The 20,436-nt window shown below is 45.6% G+C and overlaps 1 protein-coding gene across 5 annotated transcripts in view; it reads right to left on the reverse strand.

Annotated features, from left to right (window-relative positions):
• GPRIN3 (GPRIN family member 3) overlaps window positions 1-20,436 on the reverse strand; it is a 513,767-nt gene that overhangs the window by 287,780 nt on the left and 205,551 nt on the right. For 3 of the 5 annotated variants that reach the window (XM_063917218.1, XM_063917209.1, XM_063917195.1), the window contains one exon: window positions 5,998-6,229. The gene's annotated coding sequence lies outside the window, so the exon portion shown is untranslated. Of the gene's footprint in view, window positions 1-5,997; window positions 6,230-8,146; window positions 8,443-20,436 lie in introns of those variants that run through there. The other 2 variants (XM_063917201.1, XM_063917244.1) reach the window with 2 other exon arrangements.

Genomic DNA, 20,436 nt, shown 5'->3' on the forward strand with positions numbered 1-20,436 from the left:
ATTTTAGCAATGCAAGTGTGCAAACACATGTGTAACAGAGCTGTACAAACAGATCTTGCGCAGTCTATGCGCAGCCCAGGACTTACTCAGCCGCTGTGATCACATCAGCCTGTCCGGGACCGGAATTGACGTCAGGAATCCTCCCTGCAAACGCATGGACACGCCTGCGTTTTTCCAAACACTCCCTCAAAAACAGTCAGTTGTCACCCACAAACGCCTCCTTCCTGTCAATCTCCTTGCAATCGCCATCGCACAAACCCATCGCTGACCGGCGATCCGCTTTGTAACCGTGCGAAGCGCCTGCGCAAAGCGGTGCATACGCATGCTCAGTTTGGTCCTGATTGCCCGCTGTGCGAAAACGCACAGCTGCGATCAGGTCTGAATTACCCCCTATATACAGTACTCTAGCTTTGTGCAATGAGTACAATGCACTTATGCTCCATAGGTATACAAAATGGGTAACTCTGATTGTTTGGTGGTCAGTCTGAAAGACTGGATCTCACAGGACGTGATGCTAAGTTGAAACTAACATATGCTATTCGGGGCCTAATTCAGACTGGATCGCTTCAGCGGCAGCGATCGCAGTCTGAAGCCCTTTGCAATCGCCTGTGCCTGGTCTGCCGTTAGCGGGGAGCGGTCCGGACAACGCAGGCGTGTCCGGACCGTTGCGGGCCGCAGCGGCTTGTGATGTCACACGCAGCCCCTGCGACCCAGGACGCTTTTGCACCCGTGCAGCGGGGGCGGAGCCAGACATGCGGGGCGGACTGTGCTGCGCAGATGGCGATTGCTCCATAAATTCCGAAAGGAATTAATGAAGCGTTTGGCGTCTGCGAATAGTTGCAGTCTGGCACGCCATGCAACATACTGCATCGCAGAAAGATGAGCATGGCTACAACTGTATGTTATAAGCATTGGAGAGTGATAAAGTGGAGAGAGATAAAGTACCAACCAATCAGCTCCTAACTGCCATGTTACAGGCTGAGTTTGAAAAATGACTGGTGCTGGTCAATTGGTACTTTGGGCCTAATTCAGATCTGATCGCAGCAGCAAATTTGTTAGCAGTTAGACAAAACCATGGGGGTCAATCCGAGTTGATCGCAGCTGTGCTAAATTTAGCACAGCTACGATCAGGCACTCAGACATGCGGGGGGACGCCCAGCACAGGGTTAGTACACCCCGCATGTCAGTGCCCCCCCCCCCAGAAATGCAAAAGCAGCGCACAACGGCGATGCTTTTGCATCTCAGGAGTTACTCCCGGCCAGCGCAGCACCTGCGGCTGGCCGGGAGAACCTCCTTGCTGCCCCGGATCGCAGCGGCTGCATGTGACGTCATGCAGCCGCCGCCGCCCGTCCCACCAACGGCCAGTTGGCCGGACCGCACCCCCTAAACGGCGGCTTAACGGCACCACCCAGCCCCCTCCCACCCAGCGACCGCCTCTGCCTCAGAGGCGATCGCTAGGCAACGACGGCTGGCATGCACCAGAGCACTGCGGCACCGGCGCATGCGCAGTTCCAACCCGATCGCTGCGCTGCGATAAACTGCAGCAAGCGATCGGGTCAGAATGACCCCCCATGTGTACAGTGGTGGGCAGATATAACGTGCAGAGAGAGTTAGATTTGGGTGGGGTGTGTTCAAACTGAAATCTAAATTGCAGTGTAAAAATAAAGCAGCCAGTATTAACCCTGCACAGAAACAAAACAACCCACCCAAATCTAACTCTCTCTGCACATGTTACATCTGCCACACCTGCAGTGCACATGGGGGGTAATTCCAAGTTGATCGCAGCAGGATTTTTTTTAGCAATTGGGCAAAACCATGTGCACTGCAGGGGAGGCAGATATAACATGTGCAGAAAGAGTTAGATTTGGGTGGGTTATTTTGTTTCTGTGCCAGGTAAATACTGGCTGCTTTATTTATACACTGCAAATTAGATTGCAGATTGAACACCCCCCACCCAAATCTAACTCTCTCTGCACATGTTATATCTGCCTCCCCTGCAGTGCACATGGTTTTGCCCAATTGCTAACAAAAATCCTGCTGCGATCAACTTTGAATTACCCCCATGGTTTTGCCCAACTGCTAACAAATTTGCTGCTGCTATCAACTCTGAATTACCCCCTTTATCTCTGGCCACTTTATCTCTCTCCAAGGCTTAGTACATAGATCCCTAAGTTCCACACACACGATAATTACGGCTGATTGTGCAACCTGTCTAGAAAATTTGAAAGAATGGTCCTTATTAGACCCACAAGGTTAATACAATTTGTAAAAAACGTAATTCATTAATTAGTGGAGCTAAATGTCAGTACTGTCTTTACAGAATTCAGCTGGCTGACCCCAGGTGCTTTCCCAAAGCAGTCCCACACAGAAGACAGATTTCACAAATGAGGTGTTAAAGCATATGCATTCCGGCCGGGATGATCAAGAATACAAAATGATGCTCTTGAATATGAGAATAAAACAGACCTGGCTGTAATTCAGATAATACAACTATTTATTTAACCTGACTGTTAATTTATTGGTATTGACAGCATCACAAAACCCCAAGCAGCTGTTACAATGACTGTGGCTGAAGTAGTATTTGGATAATGACACATTAAAATATGACTGACTCACTGACATGATTTCACGCTCATAATATCTACAGTACTGTATATTACTAACACTAACTTGTGTTTGTTTTGGGCTACTATACAGTACTTATCAACTGATACAAAATAAAAACTTCATAAAATTCTGTCCCTCTTCTATCTTCTTGTTGATTGGGCAAGTGGTAAGATTATTTACATTATGTAGTATCAGTTAACAACTCTGTAACTGGAGATTGTGACAGTGGGGCAGATTCAGTAAAGGGGGGTACTCACGGAGCGATCGCTGCTTAAAATCTAAGCAATCTGACTAGATTGCTTAGATTTTAAGCAGTGGTCACTCCGTGTGTAGCCCTAACAGCGATAGCGATGCGCAGCCCCGCACATCGCTATCGCTGCTGCTAGATTGGCCTGCATGCAGGCCAATCTAGCGGGTCGCTCACTTCACCCGCTGGGTGAAATGAGCGGCCCCCCGTCTCCTCCCGCACGCTCAGCACACATCTCTCCCCAAATCGGGCCGTGAGTACTGGCCCTAAGGATTGCAAATTCTGCTAATTAGCAGAAATTGCAATCCTTTTGTTCGCATGCTGACCACCGCCTCTCCACCTTGATGAAGCAGAAATTGCGATCGCATCTCAATTTCTGCTTCATCGTAGAATTTGAGGTTGCCTTTGCTGCGCCCGCAGTAGGCCCGCCGCCATGTTTCTGATCGCGATGGTTGCGTGTGACATCATGCAGCCACCGTGATTACACCCACGCAACGCCCCCGTTTCCAAAACGCCGCCCCAATTTGCCCGCCTACGCCCCCACAACACACCGTCTCCGCCTAGGAAATGGAGCATTGCCGCCCCCTGTCCGCCTCTGTCTGATCGACAGGCAGAGGCGATCGCATCTTCTGCGTCCTCCACAGAAAATGCAGACGCATGCGCAGGACGGGCGATGCGCATGCGCCCGCATCTTTTCTGTCATTTTTGCGGTTGTATCGCGTTTTGCGATCCAACCTGAATTATGCAGTATGTGCCAGGAGCAAACAACAAATTCAGAACACAGACATTATGGGTTGGGTTTACAACAAGATACCTGCCATGAATTTATTAATAAAAAAGACTAAATGAGCGCATGAAGAAGCAATGTGCTTTCTTGTGTACTTTATGACACAAATGTTTATGTTGGTATGAGGCAGGTCATGCAAAGAACCATATGATCTGCTGCAGATTCCTCAATGACGATTGGTTGAATGAAAAGAAGTGAGTAGAAGAGGCTGCTAATTCCTCATTTCCCAACCAATCAGCATTCAGGGCAGAACAATCATAGTGATATCCAGTCTGTGGGCGCTGCGTCTGCTGAGGAAAATGAGACATTAGAAATGAAGGAGGGAAATTTGTGCAACATTAGAAGATTTAGACAGGACAGTCCTGATCTGAGGGATCTGTACTGCCATCCTTACATTGGGGATCTTTGTGGGGAAAAAAACACTCAAAGGGGGTCTCCAGAAGCATAAATGCACCCAGAGAAACACAGTGTAATACTGTCCAAATATCAAAGTGTTCCATACTGTAACTAACTAGGCTAATAATGGAAAAGTCTGAGCTTTTCTCACTCATTTCAATGAGCTCATTAATGTCAATACTTTTTTGCCCCTATCCAATTAATTTACAATTAATAACTACTGTCTCGAACCAGTGAAACCCTTTTTTTTTTCTTTTTTTTTTATACTTTCCACATTAATTTACTAAATTGACCATTTATATTTTTCACCAGTTCTATACATAACACTGACAAACAGATCATTTCTATGCTCTGGCAGTTTTTGGTGATTTTGTGAGTTTGAAAACTAGCGATTTATATGTTGATTTGACTTTGATAGATTCTGTCATTAGCAAGTTAACCTTCTGCAAATTAATATTTAGAACTTCTCCTTTTTGCATATTATATATTATGGGCTCCACTCATCATTGCTAGTTATTTCCGGGGGTATACTTAGTTTAGTACCTAAGTGATACTAATGCATATGCAACCGATATGTAACATAACTTACCTGTCAGTGTTGCTGATGACTAATGCCCATAACTAATGCACATGTAGGCATCCATTTGTGCTTCAACCTGGCTAGGCTCAACAAAGCCTGCAAGGTTTCGCTGAAGGAGAAGACTTTTGCTGGCTCACCATTGACAGCATCTACAGATGGCGCAAGTGGTAGGCACAAACAGCAGTAAGGTAATCTCACCTCTGCTAAATACTGAATGGCGTTTATAACCCTTTAACAAGTGTAATATAGGGGTTAAGCTTTGTTCCTAACTGGCAACAAATGTGTTTTGTCTAATGGTAACTAACAAGATAACACAGCAGCAACAGACAGAACTTGCGTACCACCTCTGGCCTTAAAACAACTCCACAGGTTTCACTTTGAAATTAATACCTGCTTGCTTTTTGGGTTCACCTAGCCCCTACTACTTCCCTAATTTCTGCCAGCTGATTTGCCTACTGTTATCAGTGCTCTTCTGGAATGTCTGGTAAAATTCTGGAAATAGTGAGTGATATCCCAGTCCCACAGAAGAGTCTGCGAATCTCTCTGTAGTGGGACTACACAGAGTAGTAAAGTGCATGATCATGCACTGCTCATTATGGTGCAATGCTGCAATTTCCATCACCACACTGTGGTGTCCTAGGCTTTATGATGCAAGTCTCTTTGCTAAGTCCCAGCAGTCAATGTCTTCAAGGAGTTACCCGCTGTATTTCCTAAAGTAGAGGTCTGAAATTGGCAATTATGCTGTTATTATCCATTAACTATAAATTGACAAACTTCTAAACAGTTCTGTACAAAGAAATCAGAAGTAGAAAATATAGAGAACCTGTAAATACAAGTCTAATTCAAACATTAACAAACTTTGAAGAAATTTCCAAATCTAATAGATTCCAATACTGACTCTGTTTGTACAACTCTAGAGCCACATCACCTGACGGGATGAAGTTAATTTACCGGTGGTCGGGATCCCGGCGGTCAGGATACCGACGCCGGAATCCCAACCGCTGACAATGACGGCAGCCGGAATCTCGGCTAACAGGGGCTAATTCTACTCATGGTCCCACAAGGGACTTCATTGCGCTCACACCCTTGCTGGCATAATGGCGGCCAGGATCCTGGCATAGGTATGCTGACCTCTGGGATCCAGACCGCCAGTCACCCAACCCCAATCCATATTTAAAGATCTATTAATTAATGGTAAAACCATGTGGTATAATTTTCTTCATAATTTACCAAAGAGATATTTCCTGTGCTCAGCTAACTAATACAGAATACCGCAGTACCGATTATTCTCAATTAAAACTGAAAGTCCCTACTAAACAATGCTATGCAAACGTACGTCTTGAGTAAAATGCAGTGAAAAATGGTATCAGCTATACTAACCTCCATGTATTGCTTACTCCCGTCATTGTAATTTATATAGTGCACCCAAGATGACTGCCTCACCTGGAACTGTTCTTTCATGGAACAATCTGCATAACTGATGGTTCTGTGTATATCATGTACTTGTATTTCAGATTTTGAGTTTAACCACTGTGACCACTGTAGTGCGCCCAAGATGGCTGCCTCTTTTGCAATATAATCTCTTTTATGCAAATGTAAAATGTTTTGAGTCCTGTTGGAGAAAAGTGTTATATAAATGTATTATTATTATTATCATCATCATCATTATTAACATTATTATTAATATTATTCTTGAGAGGTTGCCCACAGCTATGTGTATAATACGATGGCTGGGTTACTGGTAATGGATGTCACCTTGAAATAGAACACCAATACATTTATTGGAGATGCAAGATGATGAATGACTATAAAGGAATATGTGGAACAATACAATTGGAGAGCCATATATCATCTCTGTAGTTGTCAAAATACCTTTCATTTTTACATAGAGTTAGCGACTATATAAGGAAACGTAAAGTATTTGTACCCTTACGCTTTACTGCCAGTGGATTTAGATCTGGTATATTTGCTGGATTGACATTACAGATGACGTCATTATACTGTACATACTGCCAGTCTGCAGCTACAGTGGACATTGTCACAAGTTATATAATACATAAAACAAAGAATCAGAAAAACAAATGTAGTCTCTGATATAAAGCAAACTTAGCTCAGCAATAAAAGCTGCATATAAATACAAATACCATGTATACTATAGTTCCTACAGTACCATGTATAAAATACTACTGAGTGGATCACTATATTCTGAGTTTGCCAAGCAGGAGTTGACAATTGTTGGTTGATGAAAGATTTAACAACATATTTACATATATTTTATATGATTGCACCATTATTTTCAGGTACTGCACAGTAGTTTCCATACAGTACTTTTGTGAATGTCCTTCTTTAACTGAGAAGCAATAGAGAATGCCAAAGTCACTGCATAGATTTCAGTTTCTATGGTGTCTTCTTCATTAGGATCACTAAATACAGTTGAATAATTAAGGCTATGGATAGTATTATGTTCTTATTTGCATTTCTACATTCAAGTCTGAGCCATCCAAAGCAAGTGTGTAATTATCCTATGGCACATTCATACAAGTATTGAGAATGTAAGAAAGAATAGGGACAGGCTTCACAGAATGTATTTATCCGGAATGAAGATGAATAATCTAGAACTAATCTAAATCCAGTTCAGTTACCTGTCTTCCAAGTAAAGCAGCTAAAAACATATCAATTCAGTTTTATTTGTTTATTTACATATTTTTTGACGCAGTTCCACTGGTTAAAACCCAACAAAACTTACATAAAACGTGTTCTTTCATGCACTGCATTAATGTATCTAGTGGCATGAAATCCTTCACACGTTCTACACAGCAGGCAGTCCCAGAGGGCTGGCTACATCCCAAGCTAGAGTACATGCAGATGCACTCTTCCTCTATGTGTCAGTCATGTCTATAGAGAATTACTGTTACCTGGTAATCACTAAGGGCTGTTAAATATGGCACTTGATAGAAGATTTCCTCCAGGAACTTGGGCCAATACAGCATCTTAATGAGGACAGTATCCCTGCTCATTCTCAGATCCATGTAAGCATTCAGGTACTATGCAGTGAGATCTGTCTGTATGCAACTCTCAGTGTACATGGACCCACTGTCACTGGCCATTAGCATTCCCCAGCACATCCACACTGCAGACACCACTGGTCACATTAGCATGCATTTGTCTGCAAATAAGAGATTTCCAGATCTACAGTGTGCGCTCAAGTATTTCCTACGTAACTGGCAGACAGCACTTTCTAGTATTAAAGCCAAATATTAACATAAGCAACAACTGCAGCACCTGCATAATGATACATTCTAATTGTAGCCCAGCAGAGGTCATCTGCTTTCTTTCTGGTATGCAAATGGTTATGCCTTGTATTGCATGTGAACATGTAACCCCCCCTTGTCTGGACTATGTGATCATTTTTTTAAAGCAACTAACAATTAAGATGCTATTATGAACGACTGCTGTAAATACATATAGCATAGCTCCAACAGGCAGTTATTAAAGCAATTCAGGTGCCACAAATGAAACCATCTCTCACCCTTAATCCTGAACACAGAAAAGCCAGCGTTGACCTTGCAGATAAATTCATCATCTTCCACAACACGATCTCCTATTGTAAATGATAATCCAATAGTAAATGAGGTGACACTGGTGATATCCTAGCGCAAGCTTCCCATTCCTGGACGTTAGAGGGAAGGAGAGGGAATAACATGGGTTCTCTCCGAAGCCACAGGGTAGGGAGGCGAGTAATGCTGCAAGTGGCCCCCCGCTAATCAGCGCTGTCTGCCCGGTTTGTGTGTTGTGCTTCTCGGAGCGTCCCTCCTCCTCCTCCTCCAGTTGATGTGCCCGGCAGCAGCAGCCCAGCTCCACAGCGCCGCCCCCATTGATGCTGCTGCCTGCCACTCAGTGCTGGGAGGGGACAGCTTTCACACGACTACTGTACCTCCATGCAATGTTACAACATTGGGGGTAATTCCAAGTAGATCGCAGCAGGAAAATTTTTTAGCAATTGGGCAAAACCATGTGCACTGCAGGGGGGGGCAGATATAACATTTGCAGAGAGAGTTATATTTGGGTGGGTTATTTTGTTTCTGTGCAGAGTAAATACTGGCTGCTTTATTTTTACACTGCAATTTAGATTGCAGATTGAACACACCACACCCAAATCTAACTCTCTCTGCATATGTTAAATCTGCCCCCCCCTGCACTGCACATGGTTTTGGCCAACTACTAAGAAATTTCCTACTGCGATCAACTTGGAATTACCCCCATTGTTACAAGCTTTGTTGACAGTTGGTACATAAACTGTAATGGTCCGTTGCAGCTCGTTTTATTAAGTGTGGATAGATATAGAGATATATAAAAATGCTACATTATACGTGTGAATATATATTTTATATATATATATATATATATATATATATATATATATTTGTACCAATGGTGCCCGGCACTCCTGGTCCTGCTGATGCAAATTGCCTGGGCCTGGGTGCCCTCCATGCTGATTGAGACATGTATTCAGAAAAAAGACGGCGTCACTCCAGGTCTTTCAAATGGTAGCCAACGTTTCGGGGCCCGTAGCCCCTTTGTCAAGGTGTGTGCACACCTTGACAAAGGGGCTACGGGCCCCAAAACGTTGGCTTTTGTGATGTTTATTTGAATTATACTACTACCATTTGAAAGACCTGGAGTGACGCCGTCTTTTTTCTGAATATATATATATATATCCCAAAATTGGTGGTTCATGGAGCAGGATCCATTGCGTGTCAACAGCAAAGGGGACGGTGCCACAGGAAAAAGGGTGGAGCTTCTTGGCACCCTCGCTTGGGGGATGTACTCCCCCAATCCCCCCCATTCCCCTCCCCATAGGCAAACCCCCCTCCTCTTGGCAAGTGGCTTAAATTATGACACTAGCTATAGTATTTAATGTGATTACTAGAGCTGCCGCCACATCCTGCAGGTTAACGGGACGGAACAGAGCTGCTGCACATGCCCAGAGGTAGCAGCCTCTTCTACCAAACTTGCTGCGTGAGTCCTCAATCGGTGCACTGGACCAGAGATGCTCCAATGTTCTGCAGAGCACGAGTTTGTGGATTGCATTTGGAAACCCCCCTCTAGAAATCCTACATTTGCCACTGCCCCCCCCCACACACACACACACACACACACACTCACACACACCGTGGGACACTGCAGCCCAAAGGTGGGACAGCTAGACAGTCCTAGAAAAAATGGGAGGTATGATATATATGTGTGTGTGTGTGTGTGTGTGTGTGTGTGTGTGTGTGTGTGTGTGGTGTGTGTGTGTGTGTGTGTGTGTACAAATTATTAGGCTTAATGCCAGTTTTTTCCATTTCTTTGTTTTCTTGACGTATTGGCCACACATCCTAGGGGTAAATTTACTAAGGTGGGAGGTTTTTTTAGAACTAGTGATTTTGCCAATAGCAACCAATCAGATTACATCTAATATCTTCTAGAAGCAGCTAGATACATGTTAAGTAGAATCTGATTGTTGCTATGAGCAACATCACCATTTCTAAAAAAAAAAACCTCCACCTTAGTAAATTTAACCCTTAGACTGTTAACTGTTTTGCAATGCAATGATTTTACCTAAGATTCTAAGTCAGGGGAGTCCAGACTTTTGGACTCAGTGATCTACTATAAAAGTTGAAAAGCTTTTGTGATGTACCCTGTAGGCACATTTGTGTGCACCACAGATAGTCTGTGGTGCACCTAAAAAGGGGGTATGGCCTCACTTTAAGAGGTGCGGGGAATGTCCTGGTGAAATCACCCATTGGCCTCCACAAGAAAAAAACATACACATTGGCCCCCACAGCAATAAACACATTGCCTCCCTCAGGAAAAAACCTAAATACAGTGTTCTCCACAGAAAAAAAAATTCCCCCCAAAGAAAAACATACATTAAATTATCCAAGTCTTCCACATAAAGAGTGACCTGACCTGTCAGAGAGAGGAGTCCCATTCCCTCCCTGCCCTCAGCCTTGGGCCATGCTGAATTCCACAAGCAGCCTTAGTACATGCTCCAAAGCACTGTATGGGCAGGCAGGATGGCAATTGCCAACATGTCTGCTAGTCTTGATCGGTCCACAGTGAGGAGGTGTCTGAAGGCAAAAGATGCCCACTGCTGGCATTGCAGATCCGAGTGCTGTGCCCACAGTAAGGATCACCATTGTGACAACCTGTCACTGCATCTGCCATTTGAGTAACCCTAAGGACCTTATCTCCTTTGCCAAGGCCAGTAAATCTGTATTAGAAGACGCAAAGACCTGCCCCAGCAAAAAATGGAGGTGATGCGTTAGTTTTGGGAAACTCTCCCTGTCCCCGTGCCCTCCTCGTCGCCAAATAGCCATAGCATGTCAATCATGCTGTGGCCTAGCGGCATTGTGGGTGACCTCGTTGATGAGATCTGCACATTTGCAGATTTCACACAATCAGAGATGCATGCAAACCATTGGGTTTGTGTATACAATGGCTTGATAAGCTTAAGCATAGCTGTTCATATGCAGGAGATACAGAATTGTATCAATAAAACGATTATTGCTCTGTAATATAATTTAATGGCTCTATATTACACATGTTCACAAGAGTGCGGCCTGTATTTATTATCCATTGTTGACTATGGGGCTGATTGAGAGATGGACGCAGTACACACCGCAACTGGATTTTTGGACGCAGCTGCTGTGTGTAAACATTCTAATTCTCCAGGAGGCGTCTTGTGTAAGTACATTCCTCCTGCATACTTCTGTGATATGCTGTTGGACGGAGCATCGGAGTTGCTGTTTTGCATAACGGGTCTGGTTGCCGCTGCCACTTCACCGCCCAATCGGCTGCAGGGTGTCAATCACGCTGCAGCTTGTGGGCACTAAGAGTGGCAATGCAGGACCACATGTGCAGAACGTGCCATGCATGTACAGTATGCAGTAAACCCACCATTGTAGTAATACATAAACCATTGGGGTTGCACAATACTCTGAACCAGTCCCTATGCCACCAAATTCAGACTCTTATGGGGAACGTAAGACATATTCTGCATGGGCAATATGTCAATTTTCACTAACCAAATTAACTGTGTAACGTTTGTAGATTACGTCCTGCCAGGGAATAGATTTTCAAGGATTGTTTCATAGCCATTTTCATTTCCTTCATTGTTAATAAAACTCATCTCTACTAACTAAATTTTACTGTGTTGGTGTTTTAAATATTCTGTAACCTGTAGTTTACATTTCTTGGAATAGTTTCTTATGACCTTGTGTGTCCCTCACTGTTTTATGTATTATATTGTTATCTTATTGATTGACAAGTGTTATCTTGCAGTTCCCCTTCTCAGTTCCTGTTTATTGGACTTTTGCATGGGATTGTTGCAAGAAATAATTGCTCTCCTAAGATACAGTACATAAGAGGTAAATATTTCACATACAAAGCTTTTTACAGTCACCTGAACTTAATAATATTCTTTAAAGGAATATATACCTTGCATATACAGTAAGCAGGGTGTATTTTATCTAAAAATGAAGAAAAGTAAACAATTAGGCAAAACCATGTTGCACTGCAGGTGTGTTCAAACCACACTTGCCTACTTTTGAAAAAGCATTTCAGGGAGATTATAAAAGTTACACCTACAGTATAAGCGCGGACGTGTACTGCTACATTGGAGGGGCGTGTCATAAAAATGACTGACATCCAAATGTACTGTAAATGCGCCCCAAAGTTAGTAAGGGGTGGTATTCATGTGACCACCGGTCAGCTGACCGACAGTCACATGACCTCTCCACGAGCCCGACGGCTCACTATCCCAATGGTCGGCATGCCGACCAACAGGGACTATTTCCACTCGTGGGTGTCCACGACACCCATAGAGTGGGAATAGAACCCATGGCGACCGCGCCACCGAGCCCGCAGCGTGGCGAGCGCAGCGAGCCCGCAAGGAGCTTGCTGCACTCGCCCCTCCCCGCCGGGATCCCGGCGTCGGTAAGCTGACCGGCGGTCACCTGACCGCCGGTCAGCAGTACTACACCCGTTAGTAAGATCTACTTGTTAAAGAAAAGACACTGTTAGTTTGCAGGATTTGTTTGTGTATTGTGTTTTACAAGAGGTTCCATATACTGTAAGTGGCCACGAGAAACCTTATTTAACATGCATATAGCCAAAGGGATCATTGTACTTTATAACCAATGCAGAGAAATGGCACTGATGATCCCATTTGAATGTACAGTATGTATCTCTGATTACTTTTTCCGCCCAAGAATGTAACAGCTGCATAATGGGGATAAGGTAGAATCAGGGAGATTGATGGACTATTCAGGGAGTGAGGGAGATTGCTACTATTTCAGGGAGTCTCCTGCAGAATGAGGGAGGGTAGGCAACTATGGTTCAAACTGAAATCTAAATTGCAGTGTAAAAATAACCCACCCAAATCTAATGCTCTCTGCACATGTTACATCTGCCACACCTGCAGTACAACATGGTTTTTCCCATTAGTGTGCTTTTTTTTTTTTTCTAACAAACTTGAATAACCCCCTACAGTTTCTGCACAGAGAGCCTCCATTTTAACCTTTAGTGGAGGGTGTCCACGTGACGTAGTGTATAATGTATTTCTTAAAATGCATGGGAGTCCTCCAATTTTTTTAACCAGCACTGACATTTTTATCCTAAATCAGGGGAAAAACTGATATGGAGTCCCCCTTGAGAACCACAGGTGCCAACTTTAAGGTTGTTGAGAATTCTTCAGCCCAAGGTAAATACAAACAGCCCAAGGAGTATGTGAATGAGAGTTCTCTTGGGATTCCACTGTAATGGTTTCTACTATTATCGTTTACTCACAGTAGGTACAAAGACGATGCAAAATCAGCTGTTCCCATCCTATCTAATAACTCTTACTCTCATGCACGGGATATGCATCCATTACCATTACCTCATTTAGCTTTCTATAGTCTACACAAAAGTGAGTACTCCCACACTTTTTGGAAATGAACATGACACTACCTGCCCATAAGCCTTGGATGGCACAATAACTTCTAAGTTAAGCATTTTGTCTATTTTTCTCCTTCGTCCTAGAGGATGCTGGGGACTCCAAAAGGACCATGGGATATAGACAGGATCCGCAGGAGACATGGGCACTTTAAGACTTTAAATGGGTGTGAACTGGCTCCTACCTCTATGCCCCTCCTCCAGACCTCAGTTAGATTCTGTGCCAAGAGAGACTGGACACACACTAGGGGAGCTCTACTGAGTTTCTCTAGAAAAGACTTTCTGCTAGGTTTATTGCTTTCAGGGAGCACTGCTGGCAACAGGCTCCCTGCTTCGTGGGACTGAGGGGAGAGAAGCAGACCTACTTCTGTGAGTTAAAGGCTCTGCTTCTTAGGCTACTGGACACCATTAGCTCCAGAGGGTCAGATCACTTGGTATAGACTAGCTGCTCGTTCCCAGAGCCGCGCCGCCGCCCCCCTCACAGAGCCAGAAGAGAGAAGCCGGGTGAGTAACCGAAGCAAAGAAGACTTCAGTGAAGGTGGCAGAAGACATCAGTCTCGGAGGTACCGCGCAGCGCGCCATTGCTCCCGCTCACAAACAGCACTACACGAGTGCAAGGCGCAGGGGGGGGCGTCCTGGGCAGCAATAAAACCTCTTTTAAGATCTGGCACAGAGGTATACAGTGCACAGGCACTGTATACAGACCCCCGCCAGTATAAAAATAAGCGGAACACAAGCGCGCCATTTAGGGGGCGGGGCTTCATCCTTCCAGCTCTTATCAGCGCCATCTTTTCTCTTCACAGCAAGCTGCAGAGATGCTGGTCCTGGCCCTTCACTTCTGTCACAAGTAACGGTGCAAAAACAGGGGGGGGGGGGCACAGCATATTTGGTGTTGAATATATATATATACAGAATATAAAAGCGCTGCAAGGTCTGGGGCATTGTATATTCCTTCAGACCGGGTGAGGAGCTGGGTGTGAGCTTGCAAACTCCTGCTCTGTCTCTCTGAAGGGCCTTGCTGTGGGTCTGTTCCCTATAGCCCAGTGTGATAGTGGGTGTCAGTACGCGTTAGAGATGTGCACCGGAAATTTTTCGGGTTTTGTGTTTTGGGTTCGGTTCCGTGGCCGTGTTTTGGGTTCGAACGCGTTTTGGCAAAACCTCACCGAATTTTTTTTGTCGGATTCGGGTGTGTTTTGGATTCGGGTGTTTTTTTCAAAAAACCCTAAAAAACAGCTTAAATCATAGAATTTGGGGGTCATTTTGATCCCAAAGTATTATTAACCTCAATAACCATAATTTCCACTCATTTTCAGTCTATTCTGAACACCTCACACCTCACAATATTATTTTTAGTCCTAAAATTTGCACCGAGGTCGCTGGATGATTAAGCTCAGCGACCCAAGTGGCCGACACAAACACCTGGCCCATCTAGGAGTGGCACTGCAGTGTCACGCAGGATGGCCCTTCCAAAAAACACTCCACAAACAGCACATGACGCAAAGAAAAAAAGAGGCGCAATGAGGTAGCTGTGTGACTAAGCTCAGCGACCCAAGTGGCCGACACAAACACCTGGCCCATCTAGGAGTGGCACTGCAGTGTCACGCAGGATGGCCCTTCCAAAAAACACTCCCCAAACAGCACATGACGCAAAGAAAAAAAGAGGCGCAATGAGGTAGCTGTGTGAGTAAGCTAAGCGACCCTAGTGGCCGACACAAACACCTGGCCCATCTAGGAGTGGCACTGTAGTGTCAGGCCGGATGGCCCTTCCAAAAAATACTCCCCAAACAGCACATGACGCAAAGAAGAAAAAAAAGAGGCGCAATGAGGTAGCTGTGTGACTAAGATAAGGGACCCTAGTGGCCGACACAAACACCTGGCCCATCTAGGAGTGGCACTGCAGTGTCACGCAGGATGGCCCTTCCAAAAAACACTCCCCAAACAGCACATGACGCAAAGAAGAAAAAAAGAGGGGCAATGAGGTAGCTGTGTGACTAAGATAAGCGATCCTAGTGGCCGACACAAACACCTGGCCCATCTAGGAGTGGCACTGCAGTGTCACGCAGGATGGCCCTTCCAAAAAACACCCCCCAAACAGCACATGACGCAAAGAAAAAAAGAGGCGCAATGAGGTAGCTGTGTGAGTAAGCTAAGCGACCCTAGTGGCCGACACAAACACCTGGCCCATCTAGGAGTGGCACTGCAGTGTCAGGCCGGATGGCCCTTCCAAAAAATACTCCCCAAACAGCACATGACGCAAAGAAGAAAAAAAAGAGGCGCAATGAGGTAGCTGTGTGACTAAGATAAGTGACCCTAGTGGCCGACACAAACACCTGGCCCATCTAGGAGTGGCACTGCAGTGTCACGCAGGATGGCCCTTCCAAAAAACACTCCCCAAACAGCACATGACGCAAAGAAGAAAAAAAAGAGGCGCAATGAGGTAGCTGTGTGACTAAGATAAGCGACCCTAGTGGCCGACACAAACACCTGGCCCATCTAGGAGTGGCACTGCAGTGTCACGCAGGATGGCCCTTCCAAAAAACACTCCCCAAATAGCACATGACGCAAAGAAGAAAAAAAAGAGGCGCAATGAGGTAGCTGGGTGACTAAGCTAAGCGACCCTAGTGGCCGACACAAACACCTGGCCCATCTAGGAGTGGCACTGCAGTGTCACGCAGGATGGCCCTTCCAAAAAACACTCCCCAAACAGCACATGACGCAAAGAAGAAAAAAAAGAGGCGCAATGAGGTAGCTGTGTGACTAAGATAAGCGACCCTAGTGGCCGACACAAACACCTGGCCCATCTAGGAGTGGCACTGCAGTGTCACGCAGGATGGCCCTTCCAAAAAACACTCCCCAAACAGCACATGACGCAAAGAAAAATGAAAGAAAAAAGAGGTGCAAGATGGAATTGTCCTTGGGCCCTCCCACCCACCCTTATGTTGTATAAACAGGACATGCACACTTTAACCAACCCATCATTTTAGTGACAGGGTCTGCCACACGACTGTGACTGAAATGACGGGTTGGTTTGGACCCCCACCAAAAAAGAAGCAATTAATCTCTCCTTGCACAAACTGGCTCTACAGAGGCAAGATGTCCACCTCATCATCATCCTCCAATTCATCACCGTGTACATCCCCCTCCTCACAGATTATCAATTCGTCCCCACTGGAATCCACCATCACAGCTCCCTGTGTACTTTGTGGAGGCAATTGCTGCTGGTGAATGTCTCCATGGAGGAATTGATTATAATTCATTTTAATGAACATCATTTTCTCCACATTTTCTGGAAGTAACCTCGTACGCCGATTGCTGACAAGGTGAGCAGCGGCACTAAACACTCTTTCGGAGTACACACTTGTGGGAGGGCAACTTACGTAGAATAAAGCCAGTTTGTGCAAGGGCCTCCAAATTGCCTCTTTTTCCTGCCAGTATACGTACGGACTGTCTGACGTGCCTACTTGGATGCGGTCACTCATATAATCCTCCACCATTCTTTCAATGGGGAGAGAATCATATGCAGTGACAGTAGACGACATGTCCGTAATCGTTGTCAGGTCCTTCAGTCCGGACCAGATGTCAGCATCAGCAGTCGCTCCAGACTGCCCTGCATCACCGCCAGCGGGTGGGCTCGGAATTCTGAGCCTTTTCCTCGCACCCCCAGTTGCGGGAGAATGTGAAGGAGGAGATGTTGACAGGTCGCGCTCCGCTTGACTTGACAATTTTCTCACCAGCAGTTCTTTGAACCCCTGCAGACTTGTGTCTGCCGGAAAGAGAGATCCAAGGTAGGTTTTAAATCTAGGATCGAGCACGGTGGCCAAAATGTAGTGCTCTGATTTCAACAGATTGACCACCCGTGAATCCTTGTTAAGCGAATTAAGGGCTCCATCCACAAGTCCCACATGCCTAGCGGAATCGCTCTGTGTTAGCTCCTCCTTCAATGTCTCCAGCTTCTTCTGCAAAAGCCTGATGAGGGGAATGACCTGACTCAGGCTGGCAGTGTCTGAACTGACTTCACGTGTGGCAAGTTCAAAAGGTTGCAGAACCTTGCACAACGTTGAAATCATTTTCCACTGCGCTTGAGACAGGTGCATTCCACCTCCTATATCGTGCTCAGTTGTATAGGCTTGAATGGCCTTTTGCTGCTCCTCCAACCTCTGAAGCATATAGAGGGTTGAATTCCACCTCGTTACCACTTCTTGCTTCAGATGATGGCAGGGCAGGTTCAGGCGTTTTTGGTGTTGCTCCAGTCTTCTGTACGTGGTGCCTGTACGCCGAAAGTGTCCCGCAATTCTTCTGGCCACCGACAGCATCTCTTGCACGCCCCTCTCGTTTTTTAAATAATTCTGCACCACCAAATTCAAGGTATGTGCAAAACATGGGACGTGCTGGAATTTGCCCATATTTAATGCACACACAATATTGCTGGCGTTGTCCGATGCCACAAATCCACAGGAGAGTCCAATTGGGGTAAGCCATTCTGCGATGATCTTCCTCAGTTTCCGTAAGAGGTTTTTAGCTGTGTGCGTATTCTGGAAAGCAGTGATACAAAGCGTAGCCTGCCTAGGAAAGAGTTGGCGTTTGCGAGATGCTGCTACTGGTGCCGCCGCTGCTGTTCTTGCGGCGGGAGTCCATACATCTACCCAGTGGGCTGTCACAGTCATATAGTCCTGAGTCTGCCCTGCTCCACTTGTCCACATGTCCGTGGTTAAGTGGACATTGGGTACAACTGCATTTTTTAGGACACTGGTGAGTATTTTTTTGAGGTCTGTGTACATTTTCGGTATCGCCTGCCTAGAGAAATGGAACCTAGATGGTATTTGGTACCGGGGACACAGTACCTCCAACAAGTCTCTAGTTGCCTCTGCAGTAATGATGGATACCGGAACCACGTTTCTCACCGCCCAGGATGCCAAGGCCTCAGTTATCCGCTTTGCAGCAGGATGACTGCTGTGATATTTCATCTTCCTCGCAAAGGACTGTTGGACAGTCAATTGCTTGGTGGAAGTAGTAAAAGTGGTCTTACGACTTCCCCTCTGGGATGACCATCGACTCCCAGCAGCAACAACAGCAGCGCCAGCAGCAGTAGGCGTTACACGCAAGGATGCATCGGAGGAATCCCAGGCAGGAGAGGACTCGTCAGAATTGCCAGTGACATGGCCTGCAGGACTATTGGCATTCCTGGGGAAGGAGGAAATTGACACTGAGGGAGTTGGTGGGGTGGTTTGCGTGAGCTTGGTTACAAGAGGAAGGGATTTACTGGTCAGTGGACTGCTTCCGCTGTCGCCCAAAGTTTTTGAACTTGTCACTGACTTATGATGAATGCGCTGCAGGTGACGTATAAGGGAGGATGTTCCGAGGTGGTTAACGTCCTTACCCCTACTTATTACAGCTTGACAAAGGCAACACACGGCTTGACAAATGTTGTCCGCATTTCTGTTGAAATACTTCCACACTGAAGAGCTGATTTTTTTGGTATTTTGACCAGGCATGTCAATGGCCATATTCCTCCCACGGACAACAGGTGTCTCCCCGGGTGCCTGACTTAAACAAACCACCTCACCATCAGAATCCTCCTGGTCAATTTCCTCCCCAGCGCCAGCAACACCCATATCCTCCTCATCCTGGTGTACTTCAACACTGACATCTTCAATCTGACTATCAGGAACTGGACTGCGGGTGCTCCTTCCAGCACTTGCAGGGGGCGTGCAAATGGTGGAAGGCGCATGCTCTTCACGTCCAGTGTTGGGAAGGTCAGGCATCGCAACCGACACAATTGGACTCTCCTTGTGGATTTGTGATTTCGAAGAACGCACAGTTCTTTGCTGTGCTTTTGCCAGGTTAAGTCTTTTCATTTTTCTAGCGAGAGGCTGAGTGCTTCCATCCTCATGTGAAGCTGAACCACTAGCCATGAACATAGGCCAGGCCCTCAGCCGTTCCTTGCCACTCCGTGTGGTAAATGGCATATTGGCAAGTTTACACTTCTCCTCCGACGATTTTATTTTAGATTTTTGAGTCCTTTTTTTACTGATATTTTGTGTTTTGGATTTTACATGCTCTGTACTATGACATTGGGCATCGGCCTTGGCAGACGACGTTGATGGCATTTCATCATCTCGGCCATGACTAGTGGCATCAGCTTCAGCACGAGGTGGAAGTGGATCTTGATCTTTCCCTATTTTTGGAACCTCAACATTTTTGTTCTCCATATTTTAATAGGCACAACTAAAAGGCACCTCAGGTAAACAATGGAGATGGATGGATACTAGTATACTTATGGATGACGAGCGACTGCCGACACAGAGGTAGCTACAGCCGTGGACTACCGTACTGCGTCTGCTAGTATAGACTGGATGATAATGATATAAAAAATATATATATATCACTACTGCAGGACAGGTATATATTGTATAATGACGGACCTGCTGGACACTGTCAGCACTGCAGACTCCTAAACTACTAGTATGAAGAAGATGGAAAAAAAAAAACCCACCACAGGTAGGTATACAATTATGAACGAGCGACTGCCGACACAGAGGTAGCTACAGCCGTGGACTACCGTACTGCGCGTCTGCTAGTATAGACTGGATGATAATGATATAAAAAAAATATATATATCACTACTGCAGGACAGGTATATATTGTATAATGACGGACCTGCTGGACACTGTCAGCACTGCAGACTCCTAAACTACTAGTATGAAGAAGATAGAAAAAAAAAAAACCACCACAGGTAGGTATACAATTATGGACGAGCGACTGCCGACACAGAGGTAGCTACAGCCGTGGACTACCGTACTGCGCGTCTGCTAGTATAGACTGGATGGTAATGATATAAAA

Source organism: Pseudophryne corroboree, chromosome 1 (assembly GCF_028390025.1).
Source record: "Pseudophryne corroboree isolate aPseCor3 chromosome 1, aPseCor3.hap2, whole genome shotgun sequence".
NCBI lineage: Eukaryota > Metazoa > Chordata > Amphibia > Anura > Myobatrachidae > Pseudophryne > Pseudophryne corroboree.